Below are 15041 nucleotides of genomic sequence, written 5' to 3' on the forward strand. Positions count from 1 at the left end.
GTATCATTATAATAACAAAGAATTACAATACTTCCACATCTTTAAAAATACCATAAGTCGTAAGAAAAACAAATTAGATATAAAACATAAATTGTGTATTTATTTCAAAGTATACTGTGTTCCAACTATCCAACAGGACCGTTGAAATGGTATTGTTGAAATTTCTCTAAATTAGTCGACGCAGTAACAATAAAAAAAAAAATGTTTAAAAGCCATAAAACTTAATGTAGCCTAACAAATGAACAACAGAATAATAATAGGTATTTAATGTTGAATAGTAAATAATTTTCAACATTTATCAATAAATTTGTTAGTCCTTTTGAATGGTTTTTATTTTATTTTCTTTATTATAAGAGTTGTACGTACAACCTTTCCTTTTAAATTACTTTTAATATTTTAATATAAGTTTATACTTAACTGTAGGAAACTGGTAGCCACATTGTGCTCAACTTTCGCCACATAACATCAATGTTAAGCCTTAAATCAATTTCCGTGCGGTTATTTTGGCAATACAATAATCAGAGACCGTTTAAATGCTAAAACATTATACATTGTTTGAAGTCATTGTTTCAGACCCATGATACCGTTTAAATGCTAAAAAATTATACATTGTTTAAAGTCATTGTTTCAGACCCATGATACCGTTTAAATCTCAAAAATTATACATTGTTTAAAGTCATTGTTTCAGACCCATGATACCGTGTAAATGCTCAAAACTTATACATTGTTTAAAGTCATTGTTTCAGACCCATGATACCGTGTAAATGCTAAAAAATTATACATTTTTCAAAGTCATTGTTTCAGACCCCTGATACCGTTTAAATGCTCAAAACTTATGCATTGTTCAAAGTCATTTATGACATTTTTTCTAACCCATTATTCCTATGATTCTACAGCCTTAAATAAGGGCTTACTAATGTTTAATGTTTGAGTTTATTCCCATAAGTGTTCCTTTAATAAAGTAATGGCCGTTACTATGCAACTGGCTCTAACGATTTGTATTATTAATAATTCCATTGTTAAAAACTGTAGTAATAAATTAAAGAAATTATAATAATTAGTTAACTCCCTACTTATGTAATAGATGAAGTTATTTTACTATACGACATTATATGATATCCACCTAGTCAGTTGTATTGTTTGGTGTTAGATATTTTTTTTTAGAAAAAAAGGTACTAGTGTACAAATACGCATAACACATTTTACTACCTAAGCACAATGCTTAAATACTTTTTAAACAAAACCAATTTAGGTAATATCTACAATACTTCAAGTATTCTATTCCAAAAGTAATTCTGAAGCGTTATTGTAACAAAACGCCAGTAGATCCTTCCCGCAATGTGACAGGACATTTTAAGGACACAGGGCTGCCACTCAGGTGCGACAAGTGAGTGGTAATTTCCCCAAGGACATGACATCCCGCCGCCCGGTCTACCAGGTCTGCCAACATTACCTCAGTTGACAACTCCGCTGGAAACAATAACTCAAATGCCACTAAATGATTTCATTGCAGCTAGGACAAAACTATACTATTCTTTTAATGAACGTTACATAATATCTGTTATGACCATATAATACAAATATTAATTTTCCAAGGACAGCACAAATTGTAATTTAAACACGGCTTTAAATAAGTTTGACATTTTAGGATTCATGTACTTATATATAAAAATAAAAACAATAATTAATTCTAAAAATTAATATATTACGCACTTAAGAAAAAAAATCCCAGTGTAGTTATGGAATACGAGAACTTATTTTACAGTAATGAAATACGGATTATCAATCAGACGTCTAACTAAAGAGATACTTCAACTATTTACAATATAATTTTATAGAATAACTGTCAAAACGAAACAAAAATGCCAAATTAAATGTACTTCTAAATCATTGATAATATACTTTGTGATAATTTAAAAAGACAATGTTAATTATTACCCTGTACGTTAAAATATAACTCATATTTATAACATATATTTCATGCATTTTATCGGAAAAACCTTCTCAAGATTAAAACAATAGGTTAGATTATGTTCCAGTTTATTGCACTTAAAATATATAAATATTGAGTATTTTAAGCAATAGCTATAGAAATTTCAATTACAATAAATGTACACACTACACTTACATTATAACTGTGAGTCCGGTAGATGAATATAGAAATATTTGTTTACGGGAACTTCCAGCTATTCAGTGTTAATATCCATTGTATTTTCTATTAAATCCATATTGGCCATATTAATCTTAAAGAATGTCTATTGTCTACTGTTGTATCTTCGTAACAAGCGTAATAAAATAATTTTGTGTCACCTATTATAAAGTTCCGGTATTTTTACGTCTATTTAAAAAGATCCACTATTTTGAAACTTTCTGTTACTGAATTATTTCGTTCCTCTGGTTTTTACTCTACTTATGGATAAACCTAACCTCTCCATACGCACGGTTTGTATTATATACTAAGATTATTAGAGACCATCTAGACCTAGAAATCGCTATCCGTAAGAATTCGGTCACTGAAACAGTGGAAATCCTGGGCCGTCTAGAACCTTTTGGATTTTGGAAACTCCCCTCATCTCATTCTCTGGGAATTCCTGGCCACTTGAACGTTATTGTTTATAAAATTGTCATGAGCGAAATTTCCTGAACTCTAGAATATTTAGTATCTGGGAACTTTTGGAACCGGAACAGTGTTGGCTAATGGTAACTCCTGTATACCGGATACATCCGTGGTAAGTTCCGGCCTCTATTACATCCAGCAGAGCCTTTCGTAATCTGGAGCCTCCCCAAGTTAAGGTTCGGTCCAGAAGCGGTCAAAAGTATTTATTGGTAAACCTCCTTTCACAAACTATCATTCCAATATTGTTTCAAACCCAAGGATTCATGAGTGTTTTGGGTCAATAGCATAAGAAGATGTTGGTCATAGAGTTTTGCCGCTTTATTCCAGAAGGAGCTGAATATCAGTGATTTGTTAAAACGTATTATTTAAACGACTACATTGATTTTTGTCTATCTCAATTCATTCATAAGACGTCCACATTACTCAATGAAAAATGGTTTCCGATCTTAGAGTGCACTCTTACGTGCAAAAGTTACTTTAAAACTAAGCAAGCGTAAACTATCGCATACAACGCCTATGCCAATTTTTATTAAAATATGTCAGTATTTTGATAAATGGGTCATAATGAAATAAAATGAAAAATGCATTTATTAAAACCGCGAAGTCACGGCTGAAAAGCCCTCTCTACCATTCAACCTCACATCATACACATTAATTTTACAATAATTGAATACAAATCTAAACTAACACACTTATACTTTATAATAAAATGCAAAGAAAATTGCTTGATATAAAATATATCGTAAAATTATAATATAGTTCTTAATGAAAGATAAAGAAAAGAAGCTAAACATGTATTATAAATGTTATACAGGCCGGTTTTTGGCCCTAGAGCTGAGCCATAATTGACTAAAGGGCACGGAACAACTATACTGGTTCAACATTTATTCCATGCAATTTATATGTAACGAAATCAAATTGTCAATATGACATTCGGGATTGTTGTGTGGAAAGTGGGTTTGGCCCTTGGGCTCCTTAGATAGAGTCAATCCAGAGCTATTTTCGGTTGGCAGTTTGTTAAAATCCAAACAATCCCAATCTATCTAGAGTTGTAGATGTGAAGAAAACTGTTTTGGCTTTGGAGCTGGACCTCTTCAGCACAATCGACTTCAACTGACCTTGCCATTTAATTATAGAATGTTTACTTCAATATTATTATTCGTTAAAACTGCGGCTATAACATGTATAGATGTATTCATACAGCAGTTTTGCTTGTACGCGGATTACACTTAAATTATTATCTGTCCACTTAACATCCAGCAACAAACACATCGGACACATCGGTTATCGGTGGTTGTGTAGTATAATTCACAATTTTTAGGATTTTACTGACGGCATTTAATTTAAGCGTAAGAAACACGGCAGTTTACTACTACAAAGTACATGAAAGAGTATTTTAAAAAAGATACAAGAGCTTAGAAATTTATTTAAATTAGTGTAGGTAATACCTACAAAATCGCGAAAATACACCCACCTTTTCGTATGTACATATTAAGGATTTCCAATTTAAACTGTTAATTTGCAATTGTAGATTTCTATAAGTATGCGCACCGTAAAATGTTTGCTCCATAAAAATCAATTAAATACTCCTTGGATGCATGTTATCATAAGTAAAAGAGGCATTATATGGTTATTTTTTCTTACAACAATATTTTAATTTGTTTATGGTTTGCAACAGTGTTCGATATACAGTTGTCGAGTTGTTGTGGAAGGTTAGAACATGTTCATTACACTACCAGATCGCATACAAAGGGCTTTACACGGTGTACAAGTACTATAAAATGGTAATACTAAGCAGCATGTTACAGTGACAGTCCTCCATTATCCCTTTGAGACAGTATCCAGCTCGCTGCGCTTGCATATGCTCAGCTGTCAGTCCATTGACAGTTTCATTCGCGTCCTACAGGAATTTGCCATCCACGTAATAACCTCAATTTAATGCAATAATTTGAATAAATCAGGCTGTAAAATAATCCAGTCACTTTTTAATCTGAACATTAGTGTTGGAATTTTTTAAATATTGTAAAAGCGAGAGAAATATGTTTTATGTTTGTTGTAAATTTTATTTGATCCCACTAATTTTAACAGTGAGTTGTTATTAGAAATAAGCTTTGAAGCTGTTGCGTATGAAATTAGGATTGACGGAAATTCACTACTTTGTTTTGTGTACATTTCAACATCAAAGTAAAGTTACAAACAGTGAGCGGAAAAGGGGATATTTTAACTCTTTTAGCAAAACAACTTGAAATAGCCATTTTATTTCTTAAAGATAGTCCTATTTGTTGAGTGGAAAAAGTAAATATATTTATGCTTATATATTTACGTAATGTTAGAGTTTGCTCTGCAATTAGTGGAAGAAAGGCACAAATAACGAGTGGGTCAAGTAGTTGGACGTTTTTCCACTCAACGCAGCGCCAGTGGCTGCTACAAATATTGCAACTGCACTAATGGTTTACTTCTTTCTTATTTGCCACTCAATTGTGTAAACCTTAGTATGGTTGCTTTATTGAGTTTATACATGTTTTAAACGTATGCATGATGCGGTATTTAATTTTCTAAGTCACTATATAGCCACTTTCATGCTTGAAGTTTTTAAACAGCTTCGTATTTTTATGCTTGCGGTGGCCAAAAGATAAAACATTCGTGAACAAAATTAATAATAGGTTTAAAATTACCAGAGAGATTAAAAAATATTTTCCAGTATCACCCAATACGGAAGTACAGTTTTTCCCCTGTGACCAGAACTTTTAATTTGTAAAACCGGGCATAAGAAAATAATATAATTTACTTGCCATCTCAGTACAATGAAATTATAGCCTGTGCTAAAAAAATCTTCCATCCTTTTACTGTGTATGGGATTTCAAATCCAGAAATAATACATTTAAAATTCGTGGTCATTTGCTTCAATCGAGTAATTATCTGGAAAATAATAAAACCAATTTCTAGTATCAAATACAGACAACCTGCATACCCGTATTGCTCAGAATCTACAGGAAACATCACTGCATCAGAGTTCATAGGTGGATTACAACAAAGTGTTTTACAAGCTTCTGAAGTTGAACCAATGAACTTTTGTCTTCCTACCAATAAAGCATATAGGATGATTGATCAGCTGGCATCAACTTGAAAAGGATAAGTAATATATCAAAATATTATTGAAGACATACGACAACAGTATATGTCGATATAAGTTAATTCTTTTCATGGAAAAGTAAAAGTGGGAAAATGTTGAAAATGTCATTAGAACTACAATACGAAAGTAATATATATAATTGTTCACGTAAAAAAGTAAATGAAATAAATTGCTTTAAAAAATAAAATATTTTGTTTAAAATTATCTGCTATTTTGTTTTTATTACAACCATATTTTGTATACATATTACAATACGGGTTTATCGTCGAAAATTGGTTGTTTATTTCATTGTGTTTCTTTTGAATTTACCTTCCAAATGACACATCACAAGATAGTGGTTGCAATTTTGAAAATTTAAAGTGACACCCCTCTACCCCCATTTAAGAAATTGGGGTGAAATACTTTTATCCTCCAAAATGTCCAAAAATGTATTATAATAGGTATAATGAAGATTTTACATCAATATCTCCATCCATTTGGAATATATCCAGGCGTACTAGGAATTAATTTATACCCTATATCTATATATATATATATATATATATATATATATATATATATATATATATATATATATATATATATATATATATATATATAGTATTTGCTGATATAATGTGTTTATAATTTTTACATAAAATATACCAGACATATTTATTTTACAAGAAAATGTATATAAATGTGGAGTAAAAGTGTTTAAGTTCGACGTTGTACTTATCGGATGAAATTAAACGCCATTTCAATACAGCCTGGTCTTAAATTAAAGGTTGATTTAAAATAATTGTTTTGCAGACAATTTTATTAAAATATCAAAAATTGCAAAGGACAGTTCGTCTCTTTGTTGATTTAAAACACATACTGATATTCGTAATAATATATAGGACAAGTAATTTTCGCCTTAGCGATATGATGGTCGACTCACATTGTACTGTAATGTTAAAATATGATACATTATAAAAATAATGTAATGAATATATACTTAAACAACTAATCAATTGTGGCTGCAGGAAAATCACTACCACAATAAAACATACTTTCCCGATTTAAATATTTCTTTGTAATTAACTGTGTTCAAATTTTTCTGACGAATATATTAAAGTTGTTAAATCGGCGTAACTAATTTTCTAGAACTGTTTATCTGTTCCATTGAAATAAACATAGTAGGCTGAATATTGACAGGCCATTACCAGTTTAGCATTGTAAACACTGTGGGTGAGTTTGATGGAAAATGGTCACAGGAAGCGGTGAATTAAACAGCAGCGACAGGAATACATCGGATGGCCTTTGTAATCAAGTATACATGGGCTGGGTCGAGTACGTTTGCAGTGGGAAACGAGTCCAGGTACCGATAAATAATAGAAATATCTGGAAAGCGTGAACGTTGTTTTATAGTTGTTTTCCCCCATAAACTTCTATGGGATTCACAACGTTGATTCCGTATATTTGGAGAAAATTTACAGATACGGTTAAAGCTTGGATATATAAAGGATTGCGTGGTTTACAATGTGAAATAAATAACTCTTTATACTTAGCGTTAGAGAAGTTTGTTACTCGTTAATTTCCGTTTCTTGGTGAACTTCTCACATATGTATGAAGTTGTTGTAAGTTCACTAAATTCTTACATTCACCATTTTTTTTAAAGAGAAACCAATCCCCTTTTAAGCCTTACTCTGCCCGCCCTCATGGGCCACTGGCCTGTGCGAGAATCTTATCAAACAGAATAAGGGAGAGAGTCGATACAGTACAAGGTCGATGGCACTGATAAAAAGTGCAACGGTCACAGATAGGATTCGAACCTGCGCTATCTGTAACTCGGACTCAAAGTCCAACGTCTCAGACCGCTCGGCCATTGACACTCCTAGTTCCTGCAGATCTGCTGGCCTCAGAGTTCTCGGCTTTTATAAGCTCCTACACCTCTTGCGATCCGCTCTCTTACGCCAATCGGCTTCATCAACATCGGGCACTTTTAGAAAGAACTAACGATTGTTACGGCTTAACTTAGAATCTGCCATTGGATTTCCCTATCCAATTCTAACCAGCTTGGTGAGTCAGTTTTAGCTATTTAGTATCTCTTTTTTGTATATAATCTTGCCTAACAGTTTCCCCTCTAACTGGGACCTGGATGACTAACATCACGTATTGCTCTTAGCAGAAGCTACACCGTTGGTCAGGAATCATGCCCAAGTGACTATTGGGGGTCCACAGCAACTGATCACTAAATTGAAAAATTTTAATCTACAGTCGAACTTGTGGCAAAGTTTCCAGATTCCAATGGAAGCGTCCGGGATGTAGTTTTCACACCATGTCTAGCTATAATTTGTTCCATAAATTATACAAGCCATATTTCATTGAACAACAGCATTCATGATACTTTCAGGAATTAAGGATTTTCTGTGCAAAAATATTTTCCCCCAATGTTGCAGTGTGATAAGTACGGTAACCGAACCAAGCAACTTAAGAGTGTGGCTGCTGCTTGGATGGATAGGTGACCGCTGAGCGATCCTGTCAAGAATTCAAGGCCTATTAATAATTATGGCTCCGAGGCCCAACTCCTTTGCTCAAATTACGTTTGTAAACTATTTTCGGTTAATCATTGTTATATACAAATTATTTTAGTTCTAAATTATTTGTTCGTAAGTTGTATGGAACACTCTACTGGTCTTAGACATCCAAGGTTAGGCTCAAAAGGACTTATTCAATACTCAGTTGATTGATTTCCGTCATATTTTTAGAAAAATTACATGGAAATTGATTCGTATGTATCTGTTTTAATCTTTTCCTCGACCTCATTAGCTTCAAAATATGCCACAAGCTAGCCTTGGTTAACGTTTTCTCCGTGGAACGTATATATGTGTAAAAGTATACGCAACTACGATATATAAAGAAAAATTATTTATAACTCGGTTTTCACTGTTGTTCTTCACACCCCGGGGTCTATTGTCATTTCATACATACTTAGAACCTTAGAACGGTCATTCGTTTTGTACGAAGATCTGTTATAGATTGTTAGCGTAATAGTGATGATACTAAAAGTGTTTCAATCCCAAATAGTGCAATATTTTCAAGCAATATTAATTTATATAAAAGTTTTGGGACCTCAGAAAAAATGATTGATATGTGTATGAGGGCTGATATTGAATTTTAAAATATTGTAACTAATAGTAATATTATAGATAACATGAGATTTTACAGAAATTTGCCAACTTTTAGTTTCAAAAATTCAGTAACACAACGTTTCGAGATCGGCATTCTGATCTCTTCCTCAGGTGAATACCTTACCTAACACGTAGCTATAATCAACTAAACTGTAAAACGCAGTGGTAGTGATTTTATTGTATCACATAATATCATCGTCAAAAACTAAATTCAACCAATAGCAGCAACGGTAAAAGTCATAAAATCAAGCGTTTGAAATTATGGTTTGGCTCTAATCGCCCACACTCAGTTTTACCAAAAATATGTATTCAATGAAATATTTTGAAATATGGTTTATACCAAAAATGGTATTGATTTTTATTGGCACGTGTTTTCTGAACTTTTTACTAACCGTCATTTTCAGCGACATCATTAGTTTAATTTGATAAGGTCCCTTTCCTATTATGTTAAACCATTAGATACAGTTCCGAAAACGTATTTAAGAGACGTCGCTTTATTACAACTGAGAAAAGGCAAAAAATGTCAAATATAAAACAAAAGTCTCTCTCCTAGAGGCGTAAGTCACTTGCCGTCCAAGATTTACTATGTTACTATGTAATATTTGTAAAGCAACCAGATGATGTGTTCCTGGGTACAGAGAACTGGAACAGAATATGATGGCACGTGACCTGCTCTGTCTGATCTGTATTCAGCAGCTGAAAGCAATAAAGCTCAGCGTTGTATGATTCTCGCCATACTGTGATATATTGTTGAGTTGTGAGATATTCCTTCCTCTTTCTGGTCACTCGTACCACCTATAGCGTAATATTTAAAAAGTAATGTTACTATGTAGTATTTGTAAAGCAACCAGATGATGTGTTCCTGGATACAGAGAACCGGAACAGAATATGATGACACGTGACCTGCTCTGTCTGATCTGTATTCAGCAGCAGAAAGCAATAAAGCTCAGCGTTGTATGATTCTCGCCATACTGTGATATATTGTTGAGTTGTGAGATATTCCTTCCTCTTTCTGGTCACTCGTACCACCTATAGCGTAATATTTAAAAAGTAATGTTACTATGTAGTATTTGTAAAGCAACCAGATGATGTGTTCCTGGATACAGAGAACCGGAACAGAATATGATGACACGTGACCTGCTCTGTCTGATCTGTATTCAGCAGCTGAAAGCAATAAAGCTCAGCGTTGTATGATTCTCGCCATACTGTGATATATTGTTGAGTTGTGAGATATTCCTTCTTCTCTCTGGTCACTCGTACCACCTATAGTGTAATATTTAAAGAGTAATGTTGCTATATAGTATTTGTATAGCAACCAGATGATCTGTTCCTGGGTACAGAGAACTGGAACCGAATATGATGACACGTGACCTGCTCTGTCTGATCTGTATTCAGCAGCTGAAAGCAATAAAGCTCAGCGTTGTATGATTCTCGCCATACTGTGATATATTGTTGAGTTGTGAGATATTCCTTCCTCTCTCTGGTCACCCGTACCACCTATAGTGTAATATTTAAAGAGTAATGTTACTATGTAGCTCAACGACGGGCGGTCCGAGAGGTGCTGATGGCGGCCTCGCCATTTTGCGGCATCCCGGGAGCAGCCATTGAGGACCACTTCAGGGACTGCTATTCTCCCAGGGATGGGTGCGTGGGGGCCCCGCCCCCTAACTCCCTTCTCCCTGCTGTGCCTCCACCACCGCTTCTGGAGGCCACGACCCCTGGGGAGGTCCTCTCCCTCCTCCGCCGGACCTCCAACACCGCTCCTGGCCCGGATGGGGGTTAGATATGGAGTGTGTGGCGTCGTCGGGACCCGTCAGGACATGTTCTTGCCGCGGTTTTTAATGTCTGCTTGGCGGCCAAGCGGTTTCCGCCTGCCTGGAAGGTCTCGACGATCATTTTGATCCACAAGAAAGGTCCGGTGGAGGATATCTCCAATTGGCGGCCGATAGCTCTGTCAAACACCTGTGGGAAGCTCTTTTGTAGCCTCCTGGCCAACCGCCTCTCTGGGTGGGCCTCCGCCAACGGGCTCCTATCAGGGGCCCAGAAGGTTTCACTCCCGCGGAGGGCTGCCTGGAGCATAACTTCCTGCCTACAGGAGCTCCTTGATGAGGCACGTAGGCGGGGGGGAGAGCTTTGTGTTGCTTGGCTAGACCTAGCCAATGCATTTGGGGAGTGTGCCCCACTCCTCTCTCTTCTCCGCCCTGCGCTCTGGCCGGTCTGACCGCCGACCAACTGCGGCTCATCCGGGACCTGTATCAGGGTAGTGTCACTTCCGTCCGGCACAATGGCGGTATGACGGCCGAGATTCCCCTTTGGTGGCGGGTGTGAGACAGGCTGCCCATTGTCTCCCCCCTTCTCTTTAATCTCGTGATGGAGACTTTGATCCGGCCCCTCGTTGCTATGGAGGACATCCATGGGGCCGACCTACATGGCACGCGAGTCAGTGTCCTGGCGTACGCGGATGACTTGGCCTTGGTTGCCAAGTCTGAAGCGTCGCTTAGGGCGCTGCTTGAGGCCGTCGTTCCGGCGGCCTCGTGGGTCGGCCTCAAGTTCAAAAACCCGCCAAGTGTGCCACGCTTCACGTTGGCCAGGCGGACTGTAAGGCCAACCGAATTCATGATTGACGGTGCTCCTCTTAGGGTGCTTGGCGAGGGTGAGCCCTACCAACATCTGGGGGTCCCCACCGGGATGAGGGTGGACCAAACCCCGGTGGATACCATCGCGAGGCTTGAGGGTGAGGCCGCTGCTATAGTTAGGGAGTATGCTTGCCCCATGGCAGAAACTGCATGCCCTGCGCACCTTCCTGGTCCCGCAGTTAATTTTTAACTTTAACACTGCTAGGATCAGGAAGACGAGCCTGCGCGAACTTGACAAATTGATCAAGTCGGGGTGCAAGCGTGTTATGAATCTCCCGCAGCGTGCCAGTGCAGAGTTGATCGCGCTCCCCCCTTCCTGGGGTGGAGCCGGCCTCTTGCCGCTCTCTGACCTCGCGGACTCTCGGCTGTGGCTCACGCCTTCCGCCTCTTGACGTCACCGGACCCTAAGATCGCACACCTGTCACTTGAGGGTCTCGCTGTCTCTGCAGGTCAGCGGACCGCGGCAGGAGTCGATATGGCGTTCCTCGTATCATACCTGAACGGGGAAATTGGCGGTGACACGAATGTTGCGACAACCTTTTCCTTGGCCCGGGCTGCTCTTAACCGCCTCTCCAAGCGCCTCCCCGACCTTCGGTGGGGGTGGTGTGAGGAGAGGAGAAACTTTCCAACTGTCCGTCCCCGGGGAGAGGTCGACCATCACGGTGGACGGCGGCTCCCGGTCCAAGCTATCCTCTGTCCTGCGTCTCTCCCTGCAATTCCACTTCCGGTCCGTCCTTTCAAACAAACCGGACCAGGGCAGGGCCGTTCGTGTCACCGCTGGCTGCCCCTCCTCCAACCACTTCCTTTACGAGGGACGTCATACGCGATTCGCTGACTGGCGGTTCATCCACAGGGCGCGGCTAAATGTTCTCCCCCTCAACGGTTGCAGACGGTGGGCGGTGGGGTGCCGGCGACCGCCGGTGTCGCCGGTGTGGCCGTCATGATGAGACCACGGCACATGTGCTTTGTCACTGTTTGCCCTACCATGTCCGTGGTCTCTAAGCGGCATGACGCGGTTCTTGACCACCTGATCGCTGCAATCCGTCCGTCGCCGGGGGGTGGAGACGCGCCGGAATCAGCGTGTCCCTCTGGATCGCCTGCTGGCCAACCGTGAGGTCCCGGATGACTTGGTACGCCTCCGTCCGGATGTGGTGGTCATCGATGATTTCCCGCAAAATTATTCGAATTGTCGATGTCACCATGCCCTATGAGGACGGTTGGCGGGCTATAGTCGAGGCGAGAGAAAGGAAACACGCCGCTTACGCCCCGCTCGCCCGGTTCCTGCGCTCCGGCGGCTTCACAGTAACTGTGGATGCCTTTGTCGTCGGTGCGTTGGGGGCTTGGGATAGGGCTAACTGGGACACTCTGGCTCGCCTGGGTGTCTCACGGCAGTACGGTTGTCGCCCTTTCCCGCCGTTGTGTCTCCACAGCGGTCCAATGGAGCCGGGACCTCTATGTCCAGCATGTGAACTGGTGTGCCCCAGTACCGTCAAACTCGGGAACAAAATCTTGACCAGGATCGGTAAAAATTGTTGTTAGTTAAGTATCGATCCTGGTTTGAGAAAGCGTTTGATGCATGTATTTATTATAGCTTTTAAGTCGTTTTTTTAAACTTTTGTTTAACTTTTAAATCGCATGTTTTTTTATTGACACTTGCATGTGACGTAGATTTTAGTATTTTAATTGTTTTAACCGTAGTTTATAGCATTGTTAACAGAGGCCTTTTAGAGTTTATATTGTTATCGTTTAAATTGTCTATTGTTGTTTATTAAGTCATTGTTATTGTTATTATTTTATAAAGATTACATCGTTAACTAGTTATAGCAACTTGCATGTTGCACCTGATCTGTACTGACATGTGAAAATTAATTAAATTGACTTAGATGATGGAAAAAAAAAAACAATAGCCGAAAAAATGAAAGGCCCAAAATATTTGTATAGCAACCAGATGATGTGTTCCTGGATACAGAGAACCGGAACAGAATATGATGACACGTGACCTGCTCTGTCTGATCTGTATTCAGCAGCTGAAAGCAATAAAGCTCAGCGTTGTATGATTCTCGCTATACTGTGATATATTGTTGAGTTGTGAGATATTCCTTCCTCTCTCTGGTCACCCGTACCACCTATAGTGTAATATTTAAAGAGTAATGTTACTATGTTAGCTTTAATATGTCGCTTAGTAATATGTTATATGTTACTATGTCGCTTCTCGGCCTTTTGGCTAAGATCAAATTGATCTTAGCCTTAAGTTTGAGTCTCAGAGCGAGCGCTTGAGGCTTTTTGTTTGGATTTCCTTTGGGAGTGGTGGACGGACGCACTCCTGGCAGCTTCGCCCTGCCTAACCAGGAGTCCCGGTGGGGCTGGCTAGGGGCACAGCTTTCCCGAATAAAGCGTTGAGCTATAGGAGAACCTCCAGTGCGGTGCATGTTCAATGTGGTGGGCCGCTGACCCATCGTCTGCGGCACCGTGTGTCCCATGTAGGCCGGCTTAAACTTAAACTTGCACGTTTTCCTGACTTTTTGCCTTTTCTCAACTTCTCTTCACTCAATTTTCTTCGAGTTTTTTTGTTTTTTTTTTCCTCTCACGTCAGTTCTCCTTCAATCTTAACTGCATGCTTTACTTGGCTTCACTCACTGCATGACTCTCTGCATGATTTTTTCTAATCTTTCTCTGCTGCTTCCCCCTTCTGCTTCTTCAAACTTCTACTGCCGGTCCTACATGGAGGCTCCTCCTACATTATACATTGCCCTGCCGGTCACCAAGCGCTTTCAGTGCCCTGTCTGTCGTGAGTCAGGTGTACTGACTATCAGAAAGCGGGAGGGACTAAAACGGCACCTCACTCAGACCATGGGCCGGGTTGGGAACTCTCGTATGTGTGCTGCGATATTGAGTTTAGTAGTTGTCGTGAGTACAAGTACTCTCTCAAGAGAGCTAAGGCTCATTTTGAGGAGCAGCACCAGGGAACACCATTTTGAGGTGGGGGATGAGGACGAGTTGGGGAACGCTTCAACATCCTTTGACGGCCCTGCAGGACCTCATTTTGCGGGTCGCCACCCCCTGCTCGTCCTACACAGGAGTCTCAGGCTTCACCTGCCCCCACATCTTCATCATCATCTTCCCCTGAGTCGCCGCCCACCCTCCAGCGGGCTGGATCAGCGGCGGCGCAAGAGCGCGGAATGCCCTGAGACGTCGCTCGTCCTGCAGAGGATCGGGAATTGACCCCCTCCCAGGGTCCCCTTAGACCACCCTCCACCTGCTGGACTACCTGCTCCGCCCTCTCGCCGGCCGCCGCCTCTGCCTTCACCGGTACATCCGCCCTTCCATCAGCACGCCTCCACCTTCGCCGGAGCCTTCGCCCGGCCGCCCCCCTTTGCCGGACCCCCCAACATCTCCGCTGCAGCCCTGTCACGGAGCCATGCCGCTTGGCCGTCGCTCACCTGGAGCTCCAGACCCTCCGCCTGAATCCTCCGTCGCCTGGGTTACCTCCTGGCTCTCCT

This window comes from Homalodisca vitripennis, chromosome 3 (genome assembly GCF_021130785.1).
Source record: "Homalodisca vitripennis isolate AUS2020 chromosome 3, UT_GWSS_2.1, whole genome shotgun sequence".
Taxonomy (NCBI): Eukaryota; Metazoa; Arthropoda; class Insecta; order Hemiptera; family Cicadellidae; genus Homalodisca; species Homalodisca vitripennis.